The sequence below is a fragment of the Canis lupus genome, chromosome 32 (assembly GCF_011100685.1).
Source record: "Canis lupus familiaris isolate Mischka breed German Shepherd chromosome 32, alternate assembly UU_Cfam_GSD_1.0, whole genome shotgun sequence".
Classification (NCBI taxonomy): domain Eukaryota; kingdom Metazoa; phylum Chordata; class Mammalia; order Carnivora; family Canidae; genus Canis; species Canis lupus.
The window spans coordinates 16,221,093-16,234,732 of NC_049253.1; the positions used below are offsets into that span (position 1 = coordinate 16,221,093).

The 13,640-nt window shown below is 37.6% G+C and overlaps 1 long non-coding RNA gene across 7 annotated transcripts in view; it reads left to right on the forward strand.

The window, feature by feature from the left end:
* Positions 1-13,640, forward strand: part of LOC102154226 — a 135,686-nt gene that overhangs the window by 36,041 nt on the left and 86,005 nt on the right. For 6 of the 7 annotated variants that reach the window (XR_005382754.1, XR_005382756.1, XR_005382750.1 and 3 more), the window contains exons 6-7: positions 9,745-9,890; positions 9,963-10,020. This is a non-coding gene — a long non-coding RNA (uncharacterized LOC102154226). The remainder of the gene's footprint in view (positions 1-9,744; positions 9,891-9,962; positions 10,021-13,640) is intronic. The other variant, XR_005382752.1, reaches the window with a different exon arrangement.

Genomic DNA, 13,640 nt, shown 5'->3' on the forward strand with positions numbered 1-13,640 from the left:
AGGCCATTTTTTTGGCTATTTGAATGACCCTCTGGTTCAAACTGCCTATTCATACTCAAGGCCATTTTTTTTTTTTCCCCATTGGATTGTTTGACTTTCTCTTTGGATTTTTGCAAGTTTTGGGGTTTTTTTAAAATGTAAATTCAAGATGTGTGTCTTCTCTTGGCTCTATGTTTTGCGAATACTTTTTTTCATTCTGGACTTTGCTTTTTTTTTACTCTGTTAGCAGTGACATTTGACAAAGAACTTTAATATGGTCAGATTTATCAGTGTTTTCTGTGCAGTTCAAGCTTTTTGTGTCCTGTTTAAGAAGTCTTGCCCCACTTTAAGGATATAAAGATATTCTCTTTTATTACTTTTTAGAAAGTTCCCTGTCTTTTGTCCTTTACATTCGGCTTAATAATCTATCTGCAATTGATTTTTGAGTTTAGTATGAGGTAAGGATCTAGTTTCATTTTTGCCCCTATAGACATCCATATAGCTATCTAATTGTTTCAGCACAATTTTTGGAAAAAAATGTTCTTTCTCCACTGCTCTGCAGGGCCATATATGCAGTAAATCACATGTTCATCTCTGTATGAACTTATTTCTAGAATTTCTATTATATTCCTTTGGGTTATTTCTATTTTTATGGTAGTCCTTACTGTCTTAATCACTGTATGTTTATAACAACTATGTGGAGAATGTGGAGTGCATTCTCCAACCCATTTATTTTTCTTTAAGAATGTCTTGGTTAGGGGGATCCCGGGGTGGCTTAATGATTTAGCGCCTGCCTTTGGCCCGGGGCCTGGAGCCCCCGGGATCGAGTCCCGTGTCCGGCTCCCTGCATGGAGCCTGCTTCTCCTTCTGCCTGTGTCTCTGCCTCTCTCTCTCTCTATGTCTATCATAAATAAATAAATAAATCTTTAAAAAAAAAAAATGTCTTGGTTAGGGTAGTCCCCGTGGCTCAGCGGTTTAGCGCCGCCTTCAGCCCGGGGTGTGATCCTGGAGACCCGGGATAGAGTCCCACTTGGGTCCTGCTTCTCCCTCTGCCTGTGTCTCTGCCTCTCTCTCTCTCTCTCTCTCTCTCTCTCTCTGTGTTTCCCATGAATAAATAGATAAAGGAAAATCTTAAAAAAAAAAAAGAAAAAAAAGAATGTCTTAGTTAAACTTAGCCCTTTCCATTTGTACCTTTCCATATATATTTTAGTACTGGCTTGTCAAGTACCACTTATACATAAACACAACATTTGGATTTCTATTGTTATTAGGATTATATTGGATTATATAAAATCTGTAGGTCAAACCGGGGAGATTTGACATCTTTATGACATCCAGCATTTAATTGATACCCATGGTATATTTTCTCATGTGTTGCAATCTTCTTTGATTTCTCCTTTATTGAGTTCTTCTTTGATTTCATTCAATAATAATTTATAGTTTTCTGCACTGAGTGCTTCTACGTGTTTTGTTAGATTTATGACATTAATGCATATACTGTCTGCAGTGGATGTCATGGTACACCCTCAGCTCCTCCCTCTGGAACTGGAGCACTTGCTTCCTTTTCTGCTGAGAGCATAGAAGTTCATGGTGCTCAGCTGAATCTCCTTGAAACTTTCCCTACATTCCACGATTGTGTGACATAAGAGATTAAAAGCCTGGCAGTCCCCCAAATAAAATTGTAGCTGTTTCTCTCTGTGTTAGTTATCTATTGCTGTGTAACAAGTAAGCCCCAAACATAGTGTTTTAAAAGAACATTTATGTTCTCACAGTTTCTGTGGATCAACAAAGGCTTAGGTGGGTCCTCTGGCTTTCAGACTCTCACAAGTCTGCTCTCATTTAATTCTCATCTGGGAAAGATCCACTTGAGGCTTACTCACAGATTGCTGGCAAGATTCATACGTTGCTGGCCCAAGGCCACTTTCAATTCCTTGTCACGTGAGCCTCTCCATAGGGCAACTTGCAAAAAGACAGCTGGCTTCGTCTGAGTAAAGAGAAAGAGAGTGCCCGCCAGAGAGAGCCTGCTAGCAAGACAGAAACCCCCATCTTTTGGTGACCGTTTTACTCCAGAAGCAGGTCACTTGGCTCAATCCATGCTCAAGGGGAGGGATTACACAGTGCAAGGATTCCAGGAGGCAGAAATTGTTGGGCATCATTTCAGAAGCCTCTTAACACACTATCCATTTCTACTTTTTGGAAAATTGTGTATAAGATTTGTGTTATTTCTTCCTATGTATTTCAAGTTATCTAGGACAAGAGAAGTTAATTTTAATGTTTTTAAATTGTTGGATGATTTGGATTCAACATCTTTAATAGTTAAAGGAATATTACATTTTTTTCTTTTGATAGTGTTAGTAAGTTCTTTTTTCAAGAAACTTGACCTATGTGCATGTTTAAATTTATTATCTATAACCTATTAATTTTTCTCTTATATTTCTTTTCCTTCCCTTCATTAGGCATGAGATTTTTTGAAAAGTCAGGTTTATAGACACAAAAGTTATATAAGGCAAAACTACAATTTTAAATGCAATGTTTGATGTGTTTTGATGAATGAATACATTCATATAGTCACTATAATTAAGATGTAAAACATTTCTATCTTACCTAAAAGATGCTTGTGTCAGAGATTGTGGTCAATCCCTTCTCCAGTCCTTTAGTCTCCAGTAACTATTTATTGATCTAATTTCTGTCCCCATGACTCTGCATTTTCCTGAATGTCATATACATGGAATCATATAGTATGTAGCTTTTGTCTCTGGTTTCCCTCATTTACCGTAAAGCTTTCAAGATTCATCCATATTGTTGTATGTATCAATAATTAGTTCTTTTTCATTGCTGAGTAGTATTGCTTTGTATGGATATATCACAATGTTTTTATCCTTAACTGATGGACATTTGTTTTTTTGTCAGTTCTGGGCTATTATGAATAGAGCCACTATAAACATTAGCACCTAGGTCATTTGTTGGCATGTTCTTTTAGTAATCTTAGGTAAATACCCATAAATTGAATTTGCACATCATGCAGTAAGGGTAAGTTCAGTTCCATAAGAAAATGCCAAACTGTTTTCCAAAAACAATACCATTTGTAATCCCACCAGCAGTGTATGAGAATTCCAGTTGCTCTGCGGTCTTGGTATCACTTGATATTGTCATTAAAAATTTTTTTTCTTACCAATCTAGTAGATGTGGATTATTTATCTCATTGTAGTTTTAATTTGCATTTCCAAGTGACTAAGAACCCTTTACAGCTAAGTCCCCAGAAGAGAGAGTTGCACCTGGTCAGTGCCACTAGGGTCCTCTGTTCTACCAGCTAGCAATGCCATGAGACATAAGCCACAGAGCCCCCTGGAGGATCAGATAGGACCTCAGGTGTCTAGCAGGGTGTTGAGAAGGCTCGCTGAGCTGGGATAGTGGAGGCATGGATAACACCATTACACCTACATTATTTTATTTAATTCTCCAACAACATTAGTATTTCCTTTTCACAGATGGGGAAGTTGAGGTTCATCAACTTTGTATAATTTGCCCAGACCCACAGAGCTGGTAAGCAGAGGCACCAGAGTTTAAGCTCAGGTTTTTGTGGTTCCAAAGCTCATACTTGAAATGACTCTAAAATTTACAACTGATAAATATCCCCTCAGGGTTCTTTTCTCCAGACTGAATAACATCTTTTTTTAAAGCCTTATTTTTCAAAAACTTTCATCAAATTCAAGGATTTACTGTGTCTTTTTTTTCTCCTTATATCACTCTGGGTTTCTACACTACAGTGTTGAATAATTAAATCCATATTTGCTCCTTCGGTGACAATTACTGTCACCATCATGTCAAGCTATTCTGATTGGGCCTATTGACTCTGAGTAAATGGAACATGGGACTGTTGGCCAGGGTTAGCACAGGCTGTTATAATGGAGTTTAATGTACCCGGAGGGTTCATGGATGGATAAGCTGCACCTAAGCAAGCCAGCTACACTTTATGGCAAGAGGTACTGAACATGTTTATTCCAATAATGCACAGGCTGTAATAATTTAACATTTAGCACTCATGAGTTGCTGTTTGACCTTTTATGTTCTAAAGAACGTGATTCAATTTAGAGGGTTGCTGTTATAGGTGCTCAATTCATACTATTGTAAGTTAATAGTTGTGGTCGGTAATGGGGCTATGGTCACTGCCCATTACAATTTATCTCTGAGTTTTGAGTTATATAAAAATATGGGGATTCTTTACTGCTCCCTTTCTCTTTCATACCACAAGTAATTAGCCTTACTACTTTTAGCAAAAGTTAAATAGTCATGTTTTATGGTACCTGTTGAGGTATTTTGCTATACTTTGACAATGTGTCCAGAATGAATCACTTTTAATGAGCTTTATTTAATCACACAGAGACAATATCTTGGGGGGAAAAGTAAGAGATAGTTTGTAACATAAGCATGTTTTGGCACATATTATTGGTGGCAGATGAAGTTGCATTTACTGAATTTTAAACTGGAGGGCTTATTATGCAAATGCTAAACTGGGTAGGACAGAGAAATTTGAACATAATTCTGATTATTTGGTTAGCTCTTACAGTATAGAGGGCAAAGCTGGGAATATAAATGGAACGGAGTAGCATTTAAAATTTTTAGTATGCTATTCTTTTTTGCCTTCCAAAAGACCTCCGACCTAATTTGTATGGGCATCTAACTACCTGGTGGCTGGGAGTGGGTAGGGGGCAGAGATTATAATTTATTAGGGAAGGAATACCAGGAAGAGACCAAGAAAATGTTCAGCTTTTACTTTTTTAAAAAAAGATTTAATTTTTTTATTCATGAGAAACAGGGAGAGACATACGCAGAGGGAGAAGCAAGCTCCCTGCAGGGAGCCCATGCGGGACTCGATCCCAGGACTCCAGTATCACAACCTGAGCCGAAGGCAGATGCTCAACCACTGAGCCACCCAGGTGCCCCAATGTTTAGCCTTTATTATTCTATAATACAATTATGTAGCAGGATCACAGTGCTAGCCTTCTGCCTGGAGAGACTTTTCTAGTTTTCCTGATTTCCTTCTTTAGTAGACTCGCAATCAAGGATGGAGGATTCAGCTTCCGGAACTCCCCTGTAATAGAGCAGAGATGTAACAGCCTGCCATTAAAGATTGCCTGGAGTTCTGAAGAAGATGTCACTAAAGAAGGAAAAAACACTTTATTTCTATCCCAAGAAATAAGCATTACCTTATTGAATGCCTCCTAGCTTTTGCCTGCTATCAGTATTTATATGTATATAGATACGTATTAACTCATTGAGTCCTCACAAGGACACTATGAGGTAAATTCTTATATTTCACAGTTCTGGGACTGGGGCACAGAGCCAGTGAACAACTCTTGGGAGATCACATGTCTAATGAGTAGCAGAGCAGCACTGGGCTGTCTTGCTCCACCAGCTCCAGAGAAGGTGGGTTAGTGAGGATAATGTGCAAGGCAAAGAGGGCAGTCAGCTTTTGTCCCTATGACCTATTTAGGACTAGGATATCACCTCTGAGCCTCATCTTGCACCACCTTCGGGCACAGCCATAGCAATGCTGCTGTACAATGTGGTCAGAAGAGGGAGATCTTACAGTGTGGCCTTCCTGAGCTGCCTCCAGTGGCCTCCAGGAGAGGCTAACCCAAGAGCGGGGGGGCCCCCGGGGTGATTTTGCACCCACCGTGGGCGCCAGGCTCAGGGACTGGAAGGAGACTGTGGCTGTCCTGCAGACATCTGTGGCCAGCAGGAGCAGAGGACAGACAGGGTTAACCAGGTTAATAGTACTCGGTGCTGACAAAGCCAGCCGACTGAAAGAGTCCTGCCATAGAATGGAACTCTGCAGCACAACAGCAGGCGAACAGCACCCAGGAGCCAGGGGTGTTGCCATGGAGACCTGTGGAAGCAGAGTACAAGCATTAAAGACTTTGACTCTTTATTTCTCCTGGAGGACTCAGAAACCTTATTCCCCACTCCCACTGCCATGCACCATGTCCTGACAGTGAGAAGTGCAGGCGAGCTGGGCTAGCTCAGGGACTAAATGATTTCTTTGCTTTTTCTTATTTTTTATTTTTAAAGATTTTATTTCTTTATTTGAGAAAGAGAGAGAGAACAAGAGAGTGCATGAACCCCATGAGGAGCAGAAGGAGAAGCAGACTCCATGCTGAGCAGGGAGCCTGATGCTGAGGCTCAATCCCAGCACCTTGGGATCATGACCTGAAGCAAAGGCAGACACTTCACCAACTGAGCCACCCAGGCACCCCCTAAATGATTCTTTTTTTTAAAAGTCTGAATATGTCCATAGGGGAAGTTAGCACTATTGGATGAAATTAAGTTATAACCTAAGTAAATCTGTTAATGAGTAGGGAGAGATCGGTAACAGAGGGCCCGAGTAAGTAGAGAACTCTAAAGAACTTGCGTTCTCTCCTTGAATCTGAGTTAAAGTGGGAATTAAATTTCATAAACCTGCTACAAAATCTGGCTAATCAGAAAAAAAGAAAAAATATATATTTTTATCAGCTGTATGGGCAAGGGGAAATGCACACATAAAACAATCAAAAAAATTAAAGGGAGGAAATGGAATTATAGAAAGAGGGCAACAAGATAATGATAGCCCTATTGATGGTAGCCAGTTATATTACAGTTTAATTTAACAAAGAAGAATTTGCGAGGCATTTAATGTCAGTGGTCCCTTGCTGTAACAGAAATTTATACAGCTGTAAAAAAAAAAAAAACAAAAACAAATACCTAAATACTGTGAGTAGGATGGAAAAATATATAAATTATAGGGAGAGAATAATAATTTCAGTTTCAATAGGTTGTACCAAGGCCACCCACACCTTTATTTGTCAGACTGTACTGTTTTTCCTCCCCAGTGCACTTCTGGGTCTGGGCCAGAGGGTGGTGGGTGGAGGGAGAACAGTTGCCTCCACCATTCTCCATAGCACTTAACCACCTCATCTCATTCCACATTTTCCTGTCTGCACCCACTGCTCTACTTTGTTCAGGCCCTCATTTGCTCTTACTTGGGCCATTGTGAAGGCTTCACAATTGAATTTACCTCCCATAATCTCTCTTCCTTTAATCCATCCTATATGACTTTGCCAAATTCAGTTTACAGAAGCATGTTTTATCGTGTCACTCTCCTGCAAAGTATCTACGGAAATCCCTTCAAAGAGCTCTCATTTGGTGACTGAATTGGGTAAAAACTCTTTTTACCAGCATGCAAGGGGCTTCATAGGACCATAGCAACCACTCTGCTATCAAGGTCGAAGCGTTCCTTTCCTTGGAGGTGTTACAGTCACTACAGGGCTTGTTCCTTTGCTCCTGGAAGATCTATAGTTTTGATCATTCAGTAATTCTAGGCATGTAGATAAACATACAGATGGAGAAAGAAAAAAAATTGAAGAATATAACCATGTGATCAGGTTAGGTGGAAGCAAGTGGGACCTTAGATGAAGAATCATATTATTAGAGAGGAGATCTCTTAGGATTCCCAGAAGAGGCCCCATCAAGACTCTAGCCCATTTGGAAGGCCACAGAAACACACAAGATCTAGTAAAATGGAAGATATGATATTCAGCCTCCACTTCTGGTAATACAAATAGGAATAGTGGGTTGTTGAGCAAATTTTTGCAAACTCACATCTCCCTACCTCTGATATCCTTGACCACCATTTTTTTTTGTTCTATCAGAGATTGATTTCTTTCTATATCTATCATCTATCTATCTATCTATCTATCTATCTATCTATCTATCTATCATCATCTATCTATCATCTGCTACCTGCTTTGTATCTACCTATTTCTTGTCAGTTTTATTGAAGTATAATTTGTATACAATAAAATTTATCAGTACTGGTTGTGTAGTTCAATGAGTTTTCATAAAGGAACCCAACCAGGTAATTACCAGCACAATCATGACAGAGCATTTCTATCACTGCCTTCCTGCCTCTTTGCACATACTTCCTCTCTGATCTCTCTCTCCACAATCACTGATCTGCATTCGATCACTCCAGTTTTGCTTTTTATTGAATTTTATATCCATAGAATCTTATTGTATGCATTATTTGATGTTGGGTTTCTTTAACTTAATGCATTTGAGACCAGAGAACCCATTTTTATATAAATCAGTAGCATTTAGGCTGTGGAAAAAAACAAGAGTTCTCAGAAGGCAATGATTTCATTCCTAGACTTGATACTTACTATCTGTATGGATGTGGGCAAGTTAACTTTAATTTCTTTGAACATTGATCTCTTAACCATTAAAATGGAGGGGGAATATTGACTTCATCGGGTTGTTTTGAGAATGAATGTTATACATAAAAATATTTAATATATTAATAAGTAGAAAGCCAAGAGAACACTACACATCTGACACATTTTTGGCCTTCAAAAATGGTAGCTAGCATTTTAACAAAAGCTTGCTGTGCCCCAATATCTGAGCTCCCTGGGATGACCATTCGTCCCAGACTATGTGTGCTGTCCTGGCATAATAATAATTGTGCCTTCTTGGAACTCAATAGTTTCAATTTGGGAGATAAATTATATGTTAACTCTAGATTTCCCCTTCTTCCTCAGTACTGAAATTCCCAAATTTTGATTGGTATGTGGCGCACCAGAATCAAGATTAGTTTTATACCTTCCTTGGTAGCCCAGTGGTTGACTAAATTGCGGCCAATGACACATAAGTGAAACTGTCAGGAAACTTTTGGGAAGTTTTGTTTTGTTTTTGTTTTGAAAGTCATGTAGTTTACTTTCACTTCTCTATTTTGATATGATTTTGAACCTTGAGAAAGGTTGTAAGAATAGTACAAAGAATTCCTGTATATATTGTATATAGTACCCAGAATCCCACCCAAATGTTAACATTGTACCAACATTCTTTCCCTCATTCTTTTTCTCTGAGTGAGCAGACACTCATTACTGCCCATTGTTTTGCTTATAGCTCTGTAAGTGGGTATGATATGGTATCTTATTGTGTGTTTTTTTTAAGATATTATTTATTCATTCATGAGAGATACAGAGAGAGGGGGAGAGAGAGAGAGAGAGAGAGAGAGAGAGAGAGAGAGAGAGAGGCAGAGACACAGGCAGAGGAAGAAGCAGGCTCCACTCAGGGAGCCTGACATGGGACTCGATTCCGGGTCTCCAGGATCTGGCCCTGGACCGAAGGCGGCGCTAAACCGCTGAACCACCTGGGCTGCCCTCTTACTGTGGTTTTGATTACATTTCCCTGATGGTTAATGATGTTGCTCATCTTTTCTCCTGTTTATTGACAAGATACTGTTTGTTGAATCAAAAGATTTGGATTCAAATCCCTTTCCAATTTTTAGTTATATTATTTGTCTCTAAAGAGTTGGGTTGTAAGAATTTTTTATATATTACGGATATTAGACCATTATCCTATATCTGATTTGAAAATATTTTCTCACATTTGATGGGTTGTGATTTTACTTTCTTGATAGTGTACTTTTAAACACAAAAACTTTTAATTTTAGTATCTACTTTTCTTTTTTAATTTAGATATAATTGACTTATAACATATTTCAAGTGTAAATATAATGACTTGATATTCATATATATTGTGAAATAATCATCACAATAAGTCTAATTAATATATATCACTATACATAGTTATAAAAGGTTTTTTCTTATGATAAAAACTTTTAAGATTTTATGAAAAATTTTGAGTGTTCTTATGAGTGAGGGTTATGCTTTTCTCTCTTTCTCCTTTTTTTTTTTTTTATCTCTGTTTACTGGAATGGTGGGAAAGCGGACACAGAGTGGCCAGAGCTAGAGTAGCCATCTTGGACAATCAGGTGAATTTGACAATGGAAATCATGCCAAGTGAGCCACAAAAAAGAAGAATCTTATTGTATTTTCCTTGAGAGAGAAATAAACTTCTATTTATTTTTAAAGGTAATATTATTCTACATTTTTTGTTTTTCACAGACAAACCTATTTCTAATTAATCTGCTAATTTATTCTCAGATCTTGAAACCCTAACTTGCATTGGGAAAAGTGCCTCAAAACTCAGTGCCACTGGAAGGTAATATCTCCTTTTGTTGCCTGTGAAATAGCAAAAGAGAAATGTCCTTTATCAGATTTCTATTTTTCAAGTAATTTATTTGCCAGTTTGTGGCAATTTTATTTATGTCTGTGGGACCCACTTGGTTGAATTAATATTCACGTAGACTCCAAATGACCTTCTGTTTTTCTTATCATGGTGTGGAGCAACACTCAGAGAAGTCATCTAATGAAGAGATTAGGATGAATAGTGAGGGTCTTCCACAAAGGAAGCTCAGAGCCTCTTTATTTGTCTTCTTTTGTTTGCACATGTGCTCTCTCTTATCTTTTAGTTAACTGACATTGGCCAAGGCTATTGTCTCTCAAACATATTACTTGCTCTTTATTCCAGTTGCCAAAGGCTGCATCATAAGAATCAATATGTTTATTTAGATATCACTGGGTCTTAGACTTTTCGAACTAGAAGGTATGTTAGCAATCATTTGGTTCAAAGACTTATTGCATATATGTTTTTGCTTTGTTTTTAGAGGGTGGGGAGGAGCAGAAGGAGAGGGAGAGAAAGCAAACTCCATGCCCGACGTAAAGCCTGATGCCAGGCTTGATCTCAGGACCCTAAGAGCATGACCTGAACCAAAATCAAGAGTCAGACACTTAACTGACTGAGCTATCCAGGCACCCCACTGCATATGTGTTTTAACTATTTTCCTTCTTTTACTGTTTATTACAACCAAATATTCTTTCATCTTTGTAGTATCTAGTCAGTTTGGCCAAAGTTGACTGCAAGAAAGATTTTTTAAGTTGTCAAACTATAATTCATAAGAAGTAAAGAGTAAGCAGAAAATATAATTAAGAGCACTTAGAATGTGAAATCTTAATTCAGAAGACATTTTATCAACAGGCTCATCTGAAGTTGGTGATGAGTTAAGTATGGACTGTAATTGGGGAGGTACAGTGATTGAATACTTGGTTTCTACTTAATTATAGAGGGGACATTAATCTCCATCAAAATAAGTATTTAAGCTTCATAAAAATGCAGAGAAAGAAACTCCTTCCCAATGGTCCATGACTATTACCTTAAATATGAGTGCCTATATTCTTGCATGCGGGCAGGTTCTCACACTATAAAATGTAAACAGTATAATGAAAGGATTAGAATTGTATAACAGAGACACAATGGCTTCTTCAGCATTTAAGCATGCATAGAGAAGTATGGTCATATTCAATTTACTCATTCGTTCAAATGATGTTCATAAGGATATCGAACCCAGAATAGGACCAAATAAAGATTATTTCCTCTTCTGCTGAATGAATCATGGCTAGAATTTTAAACCGGTTTGAATTTCATAGTCAAAGAGCATGTTTTTCTGTAGTTTTGAGAGAATCCATTAAGTAATGGCTCTTCATTGGTTTGAACTACTTCTAAGAGGTTAACCAATGAAGGTAAGGAATAAACACTCATGCATATTAACATGAAGTACTGATTCTATTGTGAGAATTTGTGTCTTTCCAAATTAGAGGGATTTTTGAAAAACATTTCTATCATCCTCATGGATTTATTTATTCTGTTTTTCAGGGTTATAATTTGTCTTTAGAAGGTGTGTGTGTGTGTGTGTGTGTGTCCGTGTATTTGTGCATGTACTTGTGCATATTTTGAGTTCAAAATTTCTTGATGGAGAATTAAGAGACTAAGCAATCTCACATCTTGTGCTTCTGGAAGATCTGGAAGGAGAATAGATTTAGAAGGTCCATGACTACCCTGGACCACCATTTTGCAGGATTTTGAATGCCAATGGATAAAATTTTCCATCCTACTCCCATTCTCTTGGTGTTAATCTAGACCTGTGGGTCTTAAACCTAAGCATGCATCAGAATCACCTGGAAATCTTGTTATGCCACAGGTTTCTGGGCTTCACTCCAGGTAAGTTCCTAGGTAATGTTGATGCTTCTTATTTGGGGATCACATTTTGAGAAACACTGATCAAGACTAAATAATTTAGACATTAAGAAATGACTTTATATAGAGAGAAGCCTGGATCCTAGGAAAAATAATCTCTCTTGGTAGGGGCAAATAACTTCTGAAAGATAATTGGTATTTTGTAGATATTAAATCATTTAAGCAACAGTTGATTTCTATAGTTGAGGCTTCAGAAGGATGGCACGACTTTCTGGGTCATCCAAATAAATGTACAGAAGGAGCTGTTCTTTCTTGAAGGGCAAATCTTGAGAAGAATATTTTTGAAATGATTCTCAATTTTTATACTTGAACATAATGACAGAGGTCATGCAGTGAATTGTTCTGCTGCTGGAGACCTATACAATGATTTGATGAGCACTGTCAGATATATCCTGGTGAGATTTGTTTCAGTGGAGATCCCCAGATTTTAGTCCCAATTATTCTAACTTAATAGGTTTGGATGGGGCCAGGAGTATATATGTATATATTTTAGAGGATTCCCAAATGATTTTGATGGGAAGACCTATAAAGTACTGAACTAGTGTATATAAGCTCATTCAAATATCTGCATGAGGAGGAAATGCATTCTTTCTAAGATTACCAACTTATTGAAATAACCATAATTCAAAAACTCATGTTGAGTCAAATTTAAACCTTTTAAAACCTGGTACTCTTATAAGCAAGTTTTGGTTCCAGTTCAGCTTCCTTCCCCTCTTTTTTTTTTCTCTTTAAAAGATTTATTTATTTATTTGAGAGAGAGAGAGAGAGAAGGAATGAAAGTGAGCAGGGGAGGGGCAGAGGAGAGAGAGAGAAAGAGAGGAGAGAATCTTTAGCAGATTCCCTGCTGAGTGTGGATTCCCCAATGCAGGGCTCAATCTCACAACCCTGACATCATGACCTGAGCTGAAACCAAGAGTAGGATGCTTAACTGACTGAGCTGCTCAGGTGCCCCACTAGTTCTGCTTTCTATAAAGTAAAACAAATCTATAAATTCTTCCTCATGACCTTTTTTTTTTTTTTGCAGTTTTTACTACTTATTTTCTGAAGGTTACCTATTCATGATTTGGTCAAATGTTCATATAAAACATGATTTACAGACCTTCTCTATCCATGTCATACTCCAATTTGTCAAAGTTCAATTTTAATTTCTATAATTCAGAATTGAAAATGTTACTCCATTTTAATTTAGAAATCTGGCCATTGGACATTTCTTAGTGCAACTTGAGATTACACTGACTTTTTTTTTTTTTAAGAACATACAACACTGTTGGATCATATAAAACTTTCAATCAGCTAATATTCCTAAACTGTGTGTGTGTGTGTATGTTTGTATACAGTTTTAAAACTGGGGCACAAGGAAGTTGATAACTCCAAAATAGAAATTGTAATTTCCTATACCTACATAGAGCTAGCAGGTGAAAGATAAATGTGTGAATTAAGCCAGTTGTAAACAATTAGGGATGGTAGAGGCTATCGCAAGATGGAGAGATCATATTTCATCTTAGAGCTTTAAAGTTAAAAAAAAAATTAAAAACATTGCCATACCAAAATTCAACACAAACTATTCCAAATTGGAACCTTACCAGTGGGCCAAATGAAGTCATTTCAGCTCCCTTCTTGGGTCAAAAAGTTGAAAGTCTTGGAATATGTTTCCATAGATCATTATGTTGTTGTTGACATTTTGAAAG